Consider the following 12,337-nt stretch of genomic DNA (forward strand, 5'->3'; position numbering starts at 1 on the left):
TGTGAACTTCCTGCACTAAACCTGCAGAAAAAAGTTCTCAGGTGTTTTCCATGGTTGTGTTGGCATTTCCTTTCCTTTCTGCCTTGATAGCTGAGTGGATTATAATCAGAGGAAGGTTCAATTTAAAATAAAAATGTTTAAATTGAATGTATTTTTCTCCCGGTCCTTATTTTAAATAGGTCATAAAAAATATCAATAATTATCGATATTGACCAATATAAAACACTTATATCATATATATATATTCAGCCCTAAACATAAATTTCTACTACACTGTGGCGAGCAGGTAGGGAAACAGACAAACTCTATAGATCAGCAAACCACAATGTGGAACAAACAAACAGAAAACCAAAACAAAGTACACACATAGACAACTATGAAACACTAGAGACAAGACTAGCAACGAAGCTTTGAGCACAAGGACGAAAAGGCTGGAAGTCTAGGTGAGATGCTTGGACAATCTGGCAGCGATCTGGCAGATGATGCCGCCATACTGCTTAAATACAGGGAGAATCAGTGGGTCTCAGGTGCGCCGTCCGCTCGCAGCACCACCTGGCCACACCTCCACCTCAGACACGAAGAGAGAAAAACACACACAGACAACCTGACCTGGGAACTGTGGCACTCTCCCCTGCTTCAAACTCAGGTTGAAAATGTGTTTATCCCACACAACTGGGTTGCACAGGACTTGAGAAGCCTTGAGCGAGTGACATTTGTGTAGAAGGTTTCATATTATAAATGAAAGACTCTGGAGACTTCAGGTAAGTTCTCACTCGGATGCTTTACTTCGGCTTCATAACAAAACTCTTCTTCTTTTCTCAACCTTCTCCATCATCACTAACAGGCACATCAGTACAATTTGGACCTTCAGCCTCTCTCACCTTGATCCCTCATTCATCACCTGGTTTGGTCTGGGGGGCAGATGAGAGCAGTAGGGCACTGTAACAGAAAAGTGGTCGATGTACAGGAAAGCTGTCAGCTGTGGCAAGGGGATTTAGGTGGGGGTGGGGCAGTACAAAGGAGTTGGAGGACTGGACAGGGCCCTGGCCGCAGGCCTCACTCCACCCGCTGCTGCTCCTGTTCTGGCCGCTACCACCACTGCCGCGATACTCGGCTCTACACAGGACGCTGCTACCGCACTGGCCGCTGGTTCCACTCCATCCGCCTTTCCTGAGGACCCCTGGTTCCAGCTCGGGGCTAAACCCAAGGTCCCAGTCAGCTCCACTCCTTTACACATGGACACCTGGGTGGTTGTTGGCGACCGCAAAAGGAGGGAGAGGCTGTCACTTCACGCTCCCTCAACCTGTGACATCCAGCTTCAAAATCGTTTTAACATCCTGGACTCACACGAATTTCCACCACTGGCTGGGAACCTGGGGCCTTCTTCCTCACCTCCCAGGATTTTAAATGATTTCAGCAGATCTCCACCGCTCCCGCCTGTCCCGGTGAACGCACCAAGGCCAGGACCAACAACTCGCCCCAAGGACCAACCTCGCCCCAAGGACCAACAACTCGCCCCACACCCCACCGAGCACAGCAGAATTTCACCCCGGCTCCGGGGGGCTCTTCTCAACGGTCCTCATCCTGGTCCGCGACCTCTTCTGCCCGACGTCGGATCCTGAAGGAGGCCATGCTCCGGCGCTCCGGTGGTCTTCCTCGTCCGGAGCCAGCTGGGAATCCCTCTCTCAGGCCCAACAAAAAATCCCCTACATCGCACCCGTTTGTCCGGACACACAGTGCTGACCACGCATCATCTAGCCACGGCACCTCACAACCTCCACCACTTCGTCTGCTCTTCGACCACTTTAGTAGTGGGCGATTCAATAATCCGGGGAATTCGCTTTTTCAATGCAGCCAGTCTCTGCTTTCCAGGAGCCACAGTCCCAGTTATCCTGGAGAAACTTCCAGGCCTGCTGTGGTCACTCCCATCCTCCATAAGCCATGTCTTAGTACACGTGGGCTGCGTTGACACCGCTCAGAGGCCGTCTGAGCTGCTCAAAAGGGATTTTAACAACCTTTTTAGCTTCTTAAACAACTGTGGTAAGTCAGTTTTTATCAGCGGTCCTCTCTCCACACTGTCCCATCACGGAGCATGGCATTTCAGCAAGCTACTTTATCTAAACACTTGGCTACAGTCCGCCTGCAGAGCTTTTAGCGTTGGTTTTATTGACAATTTTAACCTGTTTTGGAACCATCCCTCCTTTTATAGGGCCGACAGAGTTCACCCCAACAGGCTCGGCAGCCAAATGCTAATTGCTAATATTCGCCACGCCATCTAGTATGCTCCACGAGACTGACTGTTTACCTGTCACACCCCCTCCCCAGATTTCTCTTCTCCGTCCACACCAGCTGTTCACAATACTATTTCACTCACTAGCCCCCCCTACAGTCCACAGTTGTCATTACCACCGAAACCGGACATCTTTACTATACAAACCATTACAGGCAGACGTTTTCCCCGGACTCCCAGACAGAGTGCTTTTAACAGGGATAACCTCATACACCCGGTCATTTTATCTCCCTGTGATCATGAGCGCACATTCAGCAAGAACATTAACCTGGCTGTGCTGAACGTGTGCTCTCTTTTAAACAAATCTTTTATCATAAATGACCTGATTTTAGACAACAAGTTAGATGGGTTACTTTTAACAGAAACATGGCTTGGCACAGAGGCACCAGTTGTTCTTACTGAGGCTTGCCCACCAAATTTTAACTTTTTATTCTCCACCAGGGGAGGCAAGAGAGGAGGCGGGACTGCATCAATTGTTAATAATATTTTATTGTCAAAGGAAGTTTCAACAATTATTCATCTTTTGAGCATCACACCTTTTTTTAGCAGTCCTCCTGTTCTCTGCATCACTGTTTATAGACCACCCCATCATTCCACTGCTTTTATCAGTGAATTTTCAGAGCTTCTATCAATCATACACACCTCTTATAACAGAATTTTAATAACTGGCAATTTTAACCTGCACGTTGATAACACCTCGGACTCACTGTCCAGAGAATTCTTAAACCTTTTAAATTGCATGGATTTTAATCAGCGCGTCACACAGCCAACTCACAACAGAGGACACACCCTGGACCTGGTCATAACTTATGGCCTCTCTATTGGTGTGTCCTCTGTTGTTGACCTGGCTGTGGCCGACCATTATTGTGTGTATTTTAACATCGCCAGTTATAACCATCAGGGCGCCCCGATGAGAAGAGTGAGGAAACGCCACCTAACTTCTGAGGTTAAATATAGTGAATTTGTCTTTTCAGACGGGTGTCTTCCCTGCTGCCTTCAAAACGGCAGTGGTGAAGCCCCTTCTGAAGAAGAGCAATTTAGACCCCAGCATTCTTAATAACTACAGACCCTTATCCAACTTACTCTTTTTAAGTAAGATTTTAGAAAAGCTGGTTTTTAACCAACTAAATTATTTTTTAAATACTAACAACATTTTAGAGAAATATCAGTCTGGTTTTAGAGTGAACCACAGTACCGAGACAGCCCTCTTAAAGATTTTAAATGATATCAGGCGTAATGCAGACTCACAAAAACTCACAGTCCTAGTGCTACTGGATCTAAGTGCTGCCTTTGATACAGTAGATCACCACATTTTATTAGATAGACTCAAAAACCTGGTGGGCCTCTCTGGTACTGTTTTTAAATGGTTTTACTCCTATCTCACAGACCGTTGTTTCTATGTAAGTTTGGATACATGTTCCTCCGGAACCCGTGAAATGAAATGTGGGGTACCCCAAGGGTCAATTTTAGGTCCAGTACTTTTTAATCTTTACATGCTTCCCCTTGGGGATGTCATCAGGAGACACGGCATCAGCTTCCATAGCTACAATGATGATACACAGCTTTACATTGCCATGTCTCCTGATGACATGGGGCCTATTGATACCCTTTTAAACTGTATTTTAGACATTAAGTCATGGATGGCAGAAAACTTCCTACAGCTCATCCAGGATAAAACAGAGGTTTTAGTTATTGGTCCTGAAGGCAAGAGAGAGACGCTTTTACCAAAACTACAAGGTTTTACACCCTCACAATCTGTTAAGAACCTGGGCGTCATTTTTGACTCTGAGCTTAATTTTATTCCTCATATTAAAAATACAACAAAGTTTGTTTTTTACCATCTTAAAAATATAGCCAGAGTCCGCCCGTTTCTCTCTCAGGCTAACACGGAGGTGCTGATGCATGCTTTTATCTCCTGCCGTCTATATTATTGTAATGCCCTGCTCTCTGGTCTTCCCAAAAAGACTATCTATAACTTACAATTACTCCAGAACTCAGCCGCACGTGTGCTGACAAGGACCAGAGGGCGGGAGCACATTATACCGGTTTTAGAATCGCTAAGGTGCTTTTATTAGTTTTTAAGTGTCTTAACGGTCTTCTTATTTATCTGACCTGTTTCTATCATATCAGCCCTCGTGGATCCTGAGGTCCTGTGGCACTGGCCTTTTGATTGTTCCAAGGGTTTGGACCAAAGCCAACGGGGAGGTGGCATTCAGCCACTATGGTCCGAAGCTTTGGAACAGCCTGCTGGAGTGCATCAGGACCGCAGAGACTGTTGGTGTTTTTAAAAGAAGGCTCAAGACTCACCTTTTGAGTTTGGCTTTCAATTGATTTCTTATACTCTTTTAACTCAGACATGTTTTATCCGAGCACATTGTCTTTTAGCTCTTAGGTCCTTTTATTTTATTCAATTTTAGGTTTTAGGTCCTTTATTCTATTGTCTTTTAGGTTCTAGGTCTTTTTATACTATTGTCTTTTAGGTTTTAGCTCCAGTGCTTCCTCATGGGGGGCCTCCGTGCTGGGAGGGGTGTCTGGTCTGCCCGCCGGGGCGTCGTCCTGGGGACGACTGGGGGGCTCTGTCCTGCGTGTGGAGTCCAGCCCGGTTTGTCTGGGTCGGGGGTCTCTGTTGTGGCGACGCTCCCTGTGGCCATGGCCAGTAATCCTTCACAGTGCAGATGAGCTCCCTGTAGGTGGTTTTCTTTTCTTTTTTCCTTTCATGATGCCTCAGTGCCCTGCCATTTTCATTGGGGTGGGTGTGTGTGTGGTTGTGTGCGGGTGGGTGTGTGCATGATGTATGTCTGCGGGTGTGTTGGGAGGGGTAGTTGCTTTTATATTGCTATGTTATGTTTTTATCTTTTGTCAAGCACCTTGTGCTGCATTTTTATGTATGAAATGTGCTGTAGAAATAAAATTTGATTGATTGATTGATAATGAGCATGTTTTTGGTCTGTGGGAGGAAGCCAGAGTGCCCGGAGAGAACCCACACATGCACGGGAAGATGATGCAAACTTCACACAGAAAGGCCCTGCCCTGGTATAAAATAAATCCAGTATTTTATTGTCTGTAGTAGTGGTGGGTAAAATGTTGCAACTGAGAAATTTTCTTTTATATATATTTTGTAATGGGGCTGCACGGTGGCGCAGCAGGTAGTGCACGTGCCTCACAGCAAGAAGGTCAATTCCTGGGTCGGGCCTTTCTGTGTGAAGTATGCATGTTCTTCCCACAGACCAAAAACATGCTCATTAGGTTGAGTGGTGACTCTAAATTGTCCCTAGGTGTGAGTGTTTGTGTGTATGTGCCCTGCGATCGGCTGGCGACCGGTCCAGGGTGTACCCTGCCTCCCGCCCGTTGACAGCCGAGATAGGATCCAGCCCCCCCGCGACCCCGAAAGGGATAAGCGGCATAGAAAATGGATGGATGGATAGATATTTTGTAATTATGTCCTCATTTAGAAAATGATGCCAGCAACATGTTTCAGCAAAGTTGGGACAAGATCATGTTCACTACCCAGTTGTTGTGGGAACATTTACATCAGGTTAATCCACTGGGTTCTTGCAGCCAGCAACAGAAAAATGATTATCATAATCTGAATTATTGTAATGTTACCCTCCACATCTTCATGTTACCAGAGTTAGAATTACAGTGAGGAAAATAATAGTTACTTGATATAACGGAATGTGTGTAGCCCTCTGCCTGCATGTTATAACAGCCACAGTAAAGCACATTATTTCTAATATTTTTTTTTCTTTTGCAAAATCCATGTCGTGGCACAATATGACACTGGTGATGGTGACTAAACAGGTATACCTCCCACCCCTGGTCTCCCAGGCATGATTTAAGTCACCAGAAATCACATAGAGGGTATGAGGGTGTCAAAGTCAAGTCAGAAGTCAACTTTATTGCCAATTTCAGCATATGTACAAGACATAAAGAGAGATCGAAATATCGTTCTCACAGTCCCACAATGTACGCAAAAATATAGAGATAAATACAAGACAAGTGTTGCAAAGGCACGAAACTACTGAAAAGTGTTAAAAATATAAAAGCTTCAGGATAAATAGCTGCCATATACAATGTAATGCAAATATGGTTATAGTGACAGAACTGTAGATTTTATTTTGAAGTCCCTTTATAAAGTGACTGGTGCTGGATGGGAGTTAGGACAACAGTCAAGTCTTTTTGGGGCAGAAGGCAGAGATGGAAGAGAGGGGAGAGAGTTCAGCATCTTGACAGCCTGGTGGATAAAGCTGTTGCAGTCTGGTGGAGTTTGCACAGAGACTCCATTACCTTCCTGCATGGCGGCAAAAATGCCGGCCCTCCTCCCATCCTTTCACTGCTGTCCTGCATCCTGTCCACCCACTTCATCTTGAAATCTTCAGCCTATGATGCTTCACACTTGATCTTGGGTGACCAATATACAACTGAATTTCCGTGTTAATATAGTCACTTTTATGAGCACTTACTAAGACATTATTGATATTTTCATTATCTAGTTTTGCACACTGGAAAGTAAGTCAATTATCAAAACCAAGATGGCGGCATGTCTGTTCACGTTAGTGTTATGTGTCCTCCGTTTTTACTAATAATGCTCTTATTCTTTTAACATTCATTTAAATTAAGCAAAGAACCTTCATAGTGCATATATGCACACTATTCTCTGCAAAAGTCTCCCCTTTCTGGCTCATCAAATTGGATTTAAACTGATCCGATCCTCTGAATCTGATTGTGGTCTACGTATTGGCCACTGGGTCCTCTTGCGCCTCACCGGCTCTAGCTGCCTGGCCTCTCCTCCTGGGCTTTGCCACTGCATCTCCTACTCCGGTTCCCACCCCTCTCTACCGGCGGCCTGCTCTCCAGCGCTCCGGGGTTGCAAAAATCCTCCAAGCATCTCAGGCTCTCACCTGCCTCGCCACCCGGCCTCCCCACCACACACATACTTCCTCCTCCTCCTTGACTGCGCGGCTTGGCTGACGGCCTGCAGTGTGCTCGCTTGCGCTGTCTCTGTCTCACACACACACACACACACACACACAGACACACACACACACACACACACACACTTGCACAGGTACGCACACACGCACACACTATCTCTCACTGGACAATGAGAATGGCGTTTCTCATGACTCCACTTTTCGTGTTATCTGTCTGGGACTTGCGAGCAAGTGATCTCTCCTGGGTGAGTACATCTAACAATGTGTTTCGCCTGCAGGACATTGCGTATGGAGGCACTTGCGCTTTGACTGTTTTTAAATTCGTGCAAACCCCGAAGTGTTTGGCACAGGACATAAACATTTCACAAACTCTGCCCAAAGACTTGCCCCGCCTTCAAAGCCACCTGACTTTAAATGACTGTTTTACATTCAATGAGAAATCTCAGTCGGACCAGAAATATGAGATGACAAAGGTTTCCACATGTAATTGTGTCAAACGGAGATGGTTGATTGTTTTGCTGTTGCTTATATCTGGTAATGTGCAACCTAACCCGGGCCCTGAGCTGCAGTGTGTTCAGACACCATCTGATTTTAAATCTCTGTCAGGGCTAAAAATCATTCATCTCAATGTGCGCAGCTTGTTGTCTAAATTGGATATGGTCAGAATATGGGTTAAATCAACAGATGCGGACATTGTTGTAATATCAGAAACATGGCTGACAAAATCAGTCACTGATAGAGACATTAACATAGATGGATACAATGTTTATCGTGCTGACAGACCAAAGAAAGGTGGCGGTGTGGCCATTTTTGTAAAATCAAAATTTTGTGTTAGGATAATTCTGACTGAATCACAGCTGGAATTTCTGGCAGTGAGTATAGAATTGTCTAAGGGTCTCTGTTTAACTGTTGTTGGGTGTTATAGACCCCCATCTGCACTGAGTGATGCGTTGCAGTCTTTGATGCACCTTTTATCCAAATTAAATTATAATGAAATTGTGTTAGCTGGTGATCTTAACTGGGATTGGCTCAAGCCAGTATCAGATGAATTTAAATCTTTTTGTGACTGTGTCAATCTTACCCAGTTGATTAATTCACCAACTCGGCCAAATCCTAAACAGCCTGTTCCTCATAAATTTTCAGCTGTTGGTGTTTTTTGCGATGATTTAAGTGACCATTGTGTTGTTGCTGCTACTAGAAACACTAAAATCCCTAAATCCAAGCCACGTGTTATTTTGAAGAGGGATCTTAAACACTTAAATGAGCAGGGGTTTTTTCATGATTTGTTTAATTTTAATTGGAGTAGAATAGAGCAGATCCCTGATGTTGAAGCAGCATGGACATTTTTTTATGATGGTTTTACACAAATTTTAAATAGACATGCACCTTTTAGAGGATAAGTAAGGGGTGTGATAACCCCTGGTTTCCCCCTGAACTAACTGAATTTATTCATGCACATAATGTGGCTTGGGCAAAGGCAAGGGCAACAGGTTCTGCTACTGACTGGACTATTTTCAGACAACTGAGAAACAAATGTTCCTCTCTTATCAAGAAAGCAAAATCAGAATATTATTTGTCTGTCACTACAAAAAGTTTAAATGATCCAAGGAAATTTTGGAAAGCTATAAAGTCCTTTTCTGTCAGCAATCATGCCCTAACAGTGCCCAACTTTGTTATGAAGGATTTTGTTGCTATTCATGACAAAATGGAAATTTTGAACTGTTTTAATAAGCATTTTGCGGCTACTGGCTCCCTGTTTGCCTCTGCTTGCAGTGCGTCTGTGAAACCAAGTACTGGTGCGTCTGTCTGTGTTGGTCAGTCTTTTAATTTTGTGCCTTTCTCTGCACAGGCAGTTTCTAGGGCTCTAAAAGTACTAGACCCGAGAAAACCTTCAGGACCTGATTTGGTTGATCCTCATTTCTTGAAATTGGCAGCCGATTTTGTAGCCGAGCCTCTTACATATCTTTTTAACCTAACTTTGCTGACTAAGAAAATTCCAAGAATATGGAAATCTGCCTTTGTCCTCCCCTTATTGAAAGGGGGAGACCCAAGTATTTTAAATAACTACAGGCCAATATCTAATTTGTCAGTACTGGTTAAAATTCTTGAATCTCTTGTGAGTGCTCAGCTAAAGGAGTTTTTATACACCAATGATATTTTATCAGCATATCAATCAGGTTTTAGAAAAAAGCATAGCACTATCACGGCTGCACTGAAGGTGGTAAATGACATTTCTGTAGGTCTTGATAAGAAGCAACATTGTGCAGCACTTTTTCTTGATTTGTCCAAAGCTTTCGACACAGTCGACCACGATGTTTTAAAACTTAGACTTCTGAACTCAGGTCTCTCAGAAGAAGCAGTTTCTTGGTTTTCAAACTATCTTAGTAATCGGTCTCAGTGCATTAGATATGATGGTCTATGCTCAGATTTTGTATCGACCCACAAAGGTGTGCCTTTGGTATTTTGATCGATGACTCCCTTAATTTTAAACCTCATGTGCTGAACCTGGTGAAAAAACTGAGGCTAAAACTGGGTTTTTATTTTCGGAATAAGTTGTGTTTTTCTTTTAATGTAAAAAAGCGTCTAGTTGCTGCAACTTTTTTACCTGTATTAGCCTATGGTGATCTCTTGTACATTCATGCCTCTGCTCAGTGTCTACATATGGTTGATACAGTCTACCATGCGTCCCTAAGGTTCATTTGTTAGGACCTGGCAGTGTGTCTCTCCCTTTTGTTTCATTTTCCCCTGTTTTCCCCAGTGTGTTTTGTCTGTTTGTCTCCCCCTGTCTGTCCAGGACCGTGCAGTAAGGCTGCACCTGCCAGTCAAGCTCCACCTGCTTACCTCCGTGGTAGTCTGTCGTTCCTCTGTCAGTAGACTTTTTCTTCTGTGTGCGTCCGGTCCATTCTGACCTGTGTTTTTGTCTGCCCTCTTCCAGGAGCCTTTTGCCCTGTGGATAAGCCCTCAGCCCAGCCTAGCCTCGGTCATGAGAGGAGTTGGAGCCTCCAGCAGAGTGTTTGTTTGCTCTCGCCTTTAGTTTTTTCCCGTTTTTGTGGACACCTTTAGTTGCTCTGTGCAGAGTGTTTGTTTGCTCTCGCCTTTAGTTTTTCCCGTTTTGGAGGACACCTTTAGTTGGACGTTGCAGAGTGTTTTTGTGCTCTCGCTTTTCGTTTACCCGTTTTTGTGGACACTTTTTGTTAATAAACCTTCTGTTGAATTTACCTGCCGTAGTTTTGTATTCTCTCAAGCCATCCCTGAGAGTTCACCTTCTTCTGGTCTCAGTGTGTGTACTCACATAACAGTACGATCTGACCATGCAGAACTCGGATGGCCAAGAGTTGGACCAACCTGCCATGCAGAGAGCCCTAGTTCACCACGGGAATCTCCTGGGACAGCATGGCCAAGCACTAACTACCCTACTGGAGCAGAATAGGGCACTCAGCGAGCAGGTGAGATCACTTACCGACAGCCTGGCTCGCCTTCTTCCTCCTACTGACTCTGTTAATCCCTCAGCCTCTCTCTCTGCCGGTCCGGCGACGCCGCCAGTTGCGGCCGCCGCCGCCTCGCAGGACCCTCCTCTCAGCCCCGACTCACATGCGACGGACCCGGAGCCCTTCACGGGAGAGCTCTGTAAGACACGTGGTTTCATCCTACAGTGTGAGATGATGTTTGCACAGAGATCTCACACCTTCAGTTCTGACATTAGTCGCATCAGATATATGTTCACTAGGCTACGAGGGCGGGCATTAGACTGGGCTGAGGCATTTCACACAAGCAATCCGATAGATCAACTCACCTATGAAGAGTTTTTAATCCATTTTCGCTCTGTTTTTGATCCCCCCGAACACGAAGAGGAGGGCGCGGAAAGACTTCTCTCTCTCCGTCAAGGCAACAGAAGTGTGGCGGACTTCTCTGTAGATTTTTGGATAGCCGCCAAGGACGCCCGGTGGGAAGAGAGAGCGCTGCGGGGGGTGTTTCTCAAGGCGTTGAGCAGTTCTTTGAGGGCTGAAGTCGCCAGGTGTGTGTTACCCACTAATCTGCGGTCTCTAGTCTCCTTCGTCAGCAGGCTTGATCAACAGATCCAGGCCGGCCACCGGGACAGGAGTCCTCGTCCTCTCCACCGGACGCCGCGCTTGTTCCCTGTCACCTCGGATGCGTCACCCCCGTCTCCTCCGGAACCCATGCAGCTGGGAAGAACGCGCCTGACTGAGGAGGAGAGGTGGCGCCGGATACGAGCTGGAGAGTGTCTCTACTGCGGTCAGCCAGGACACACCCGCGCCTCATGTCCGGTTCGGCCAAAAGACCGGACTCACCAGTAAAGCCGGAGCTACTGGTGAGTCATATTTCTTCCCCCAGGCTCCGGGGTAGGTTGGCTCTTTCTGTTACAGTCTGTCACGATGATGAGTCGAGGAGCCTGAACGCTCTGGTGGATTCCGGGGCAGAGGACAACTTCATCGATTCAGAGCTGGCAGCGAGCCTCCACCTACCGGTAGAACCGCTCTCCCCTGCTCTTACCGCTAGAGCCTTAAACGGCACTTTCCTGGCGGAAATCACCCTGCAAACCATACCCGTGACTTTAGTTGCCTCCGGTAACCACTCCGAGCTCATCAGGTTCTGTATCCTGCCTTCTTCTGACCCTCCGTTGGTTCTTGGACACCCCTGGTTGAGTAAGCACAATCCCCATATAAATTGGTCCAGCGGGAAGATCCTGGGATGGAGTGAGTTTTGTCTGTCTTCGTGTCTGCGCTCTGCTCTCCCACCTGTTTCCTCACAGCCTCCAGTGCCGGTCGAGCCCCCGGATCTCTCTCACGTCCCTGCTGTCTACCACGACCTGGCTATGGTTTTCGACAAGGATCGAGCGGTCTCTCTACCCCCCCACCGCCCTTACGACTGCGCCATCGACCTGCTGCCAGGCGCACCCCTGCCATCGGGTCGGCTGTACAACCTCTCTCGCCCTGAACGAGATGCCATGCAGGCATATATTTCAGACTCCTTAGCAGCTGGAATCATCCGTCCATCCTCCTCTCTGGTGGGTGCTGGTTTTTTCTTTGTCGCTAAGAAAGACAAAACTCTTCGTCCGTGCATAGATTTTCGGGGGCTGAACAACATAACTGTT

This window comes from Chaetodon trifascialis, chromosome 19 (assembly GCF_039877785.1).
Source record: "Chaetodon trifascialis isolate fChaTrf1 chromosome 19, fChaTrf1.hap1, whole genome shotgun sequence".
Classification (NCBI taxonomy): Eukaryota; Metazoa; Chordata; class Actinopteri; order Chaetodontiformes; family Chaetodontidae; genus Chaetodon; species Chaetodon trifascialis.